The 3695-nt window shown below is 29.3% G+C and overlaps 1 protein-coding gene across 2 annotated transcripts in view; it reads left to right on the top strand.

The window, feature by feature from the left end:
• LOC106881694 (KAT8 regulatory NSL complex subunit 1) overlaps window positions 1-3695 on the top strand; it is a 103410-nt gene that overhangs the window by 14326 nt on the left and 85389 nt on the right. Inside the window, exon 1 of one of the 2 annotated variants that reach the window (XM_052967365.1) lies at window positions 1554-1720. The exons of the other annotated variant lie outside the window; for it this stretch is intronic. The gene's annotated coding sequence lies outside the window, so the exon portion shown is untranslated. Of the gene's footprint in view, window positions 1-1553; window positions 1721-3695 lie in introns of those variants that run through there. 2 annotated transcript variants of the gene reach the window in all.

Below are 3695 nucleotides of genomic sequence, written 5' to 3'. Positions count from 1 at the left end.
ATATATATAAAGGTACAAGTGCATTGAATAAATATATATTTAATGCATGTTATATGGATTTATATAATCCAGTGGTACCCACAAAGAAGTTCCTTTTGTGAACCTGGCTACAAACAACCTAGTAAACCAATACATAGGAATATAATGTAGAGTCCTATGTAGCTGAAATCCAGTAAATCCAATCACTGAACATTATTTCATGAGGGGTATTAGAATACAAATAAATTCAGGACATATGAGATGAATATACTTATTTCACCAGTTGATATCCATAGGATGACAGCTATTTTGCTGCCAACATCATGCAAATATAATTTACTTTAAGTGTATAATAAATAAATTTACATGTTTGCACTAGTGTTTACTATATATATATATATATATATATATATATATATATACACACACACATATGTAAATGTCAAATGATGAAAACAAGTGGTCAAAACCGCATTGGTGGATATAATTTCTTTATTTGTGAATTAAGGCTACACTTGGTTTCATGGGAAAATAGGAAAATACCCTAGTTTCTTAACACCTTTTCCATATGATCGGCTAGAAAAATTAAGACACTAGGATATTTTCCTATTTTTCTTAACATGAAACTAATGGTAGCCTTAATTCTCGAATATATATATATATATATATATATATAATACACACACACATTTGAAAATCTGGAATAGTGATGCCCAGACGTTTTAGTAAAGTAAATTGATAATTTCCTTATAATATTTCAGAATAACATCTGGGAATTGTATTAGAGGTATCATTACCATGTTTATCAGAAGCGGATTGAAAAGGAATATGATTTTTGAAGTATTTAAAAATATAATTATTAAAATATTCTGATATTATTTTCAAATTATGATTTCCAAACTGTTCAACCAACAAAATAATCACATTTTTGATGATGGAGGTTGAAGTCCACGAGAATATTTTCTCAGAATATTTGATTTAAAAATTCCAAAATTGCATACTATAACATAATAAAGTAAATTCGAAGACTGTCTTTGCGAAGGTGACAGTTCTTACTGGCAAGTTTAAAAGTTAGTTAAAATCCTCAATAAAAAGTTACACTAGTCTGCGTTGCGTTACTCATGTAAATAGAAAGATTGCATAATTCAATAATGAAACCGAAACTTAGAACTTCCGGGATAATTATGATAAATTTTCTACATTAAAAAAATACATTTTCATACAATGAAAATAATTGTTTTCTTTGTAACAATATATTTACGAAATTAACTGCCACTTGAGTTTTATAATAATAAAACTCACAACTTAATTTTCAACATGAAAAATATTAAATTGAAGTTATAAAACTATCGTCATCAGATATGTTAATATGTTTTAAATTTTAAATTAAAGATTTTTTTTTTGTTAGTATTAGTATTTTTTATTTTGTTAAATGAATAGAAACTATTTTTTAAATTCACTTTTTAAGATCAAATTCCGTCAAGAGATCTAACATGTAATGAGAAATTAACTCCTGCTGCTTCAGTTGCTGTACAGCATGTTGTAAGGGGCCTCATTGCGTGTTTCCTGTTGGGTTTGTAAGCGACTCGGACCGACTATCTACATCGCATCTTGGAAAAATCTTACCATTTATTTGTCAAGCATCTTTTTAATAGTTTTGCGACACGAAAACTATAGTAAAACGTATTTTATACAGAAACAAAATCGAGAAATTTGCTTTAAAATTTTCTTATCAGAAAAGGTAGTTGATATTTCTTTTAATATTTATTAATTCAATTATATAGATTTCCTAAAGTCTCTCTCTTTCAGTTTTGAGTTTTTCTTTTTTTTTTTTAAAACGGAAAAAAAATTAATATTCTGTATTTATTTCATAAAAGCAACTGTCGTATTTCGTTGCAAACAAATGTCATTTTTAATTTTGAATTATATCATTGCATTTGTAGGATTAGGTTATACGAAGAATTTTTTTCTTTTTTTCATCGATGCGTTTGTGTATACTCGTGAAAATTATGCTTGGCCGGAATTAGAAGAGCAGAACAAAAACTGAAGCGGGGGGGGGGTGGTTAATTCTTGAAAAGCGTTCGGTGAAAACTATACTTCAAAGCAAGGTTTACAGAAAGAAAAGTTCAATATAGATGTTTACTAATGTTCTTTATTTGACTGCTTCCTCGCCCTTTCATTCTCGATTAAACGATCGAGGTCAGTTTTTGGCAGTGGATCTGAGTTTTCTCTCTGCGATAATAGTTGCATTAGATATTGCCCCAGCTGCCAAAGCTCCACTCCTCCAACTTGTTTTCTGAAGTTGACATCGTGGCATACATTCTGAGCTTGATTTTACTTTTTTTTATGATCGTTATCTATTAAAAAAATGTAATTAAAACTTTAATTTCAATTTTGATTCATCTCACCTGCGTATTTTGAGATGTATCTTTTCTTGTTCTAAAATAATACGTTTTAATTTTTTTGTCAAGGTGTAAAACCTTTCCAAAACTCAACGCATTTTTCAGTTTAGTACCTGTCAAAATTTTCGCTTGTAATAAATTTTTCAATCGGACTTTCAGGTAGTTTTACTCAAGATTTTTGAAATCGTTTAAAACTTGAGAAATTAGATAGTATAAAGTTTGTGCTTAGTGAAAAACCTGTCTTTTCTTTTACTAATATTGAACATCTGTTCAAGCATTAATATTAGATAAATATATTTTAAGGACATATATTTTCGTGAAGTGGATAGTTTTCTTTATAATTAACACAATTGGATCGTGTTAATATAAAGATATCTTGGTCTGTAATATTGTTTATAAAACTAAGGTATGTTATTTGCGATTGCTTATGTTACTTTAAAAGTGATAACTTTGGCAATTGTGCAGCACCTGTCGATGGTTACTCGAAATACATAAAACACTTTAGACTTCTAATGTTAACCGTAGTTAATTTTTTAATTATAAAAGAAAGTTATTTATTTTTAAAAATTTCACACAAGATCTTTAAACTTCGGTTTCACACACCAGAGCGAAAATGATTCTGTTCGCTAGAATTGCCAGAACTAGCAGTCAAATATCCCTGAACTCTCACCTTACTGTCTATAAATCTAGAGATATATTGGATACTGTTGATCCTGATATGCAGAAAGACGGGATTGTTACAGAATGTTTTTGATCAGCAGTAACCTGGGACTAAATAACTAAATGTGATTTTTAAAATATATATTTAAAAACTGTCTTGTTACGAAATAGCATTTTTATAATAGTTTCCTGGTGCCATTAGGTCAACGAACGACCCCTGGTGACGACAAGTACTCAGAACTTCTAATTAAATTTTCGGGGGAGAATGTAAGGGTGGTTCACCCGTTGCTTTCCTTCGGGTGTTGTTATTATTTTCGAGATACATCAATCCTGGGAGAATGAAGGAAAATAGTCCCTAGTATCTGTCTGGTACTTTATCCATCACAAAATTATTTAAAAGAAAAAAAAAAAATTGATTTTGGCAAGATTTCAGTGCAAAGTACAGAACCGGAAGATATACCACAAGGACTTTTATCTGATGTTCTAATGATTCGCGTATTGTAATAAAAAAAAAAAAACCTTTGAGGACTTAAAGTGTAAGACTGAACAGAACATGTCATCATTATCAAATCCATCTATGATAATGACTTCAGCTGTGTTTTGAATATAAAAATATTATGTAAACGAGAAATTGCACTTTGACCTGTATATATA

Source organism: Octopus bimaculoides, chromosome 4 (genome assembly GCF_001194135.2).
Source record: "Octopus bimaculoides isolate UCB-OBI-ISO-001 chromosome 4, ASM119413v2, whole genome shotgun sequence".
NCBI lineage: Eukaryota > Metazoa > Mollusca > Cephalopoda > Octopoda > Octopodidae > Octopus > Octopus bimaculoides.
This window is presented reverse-complemented; position numbering and strand designations above follow the sequence as displayed.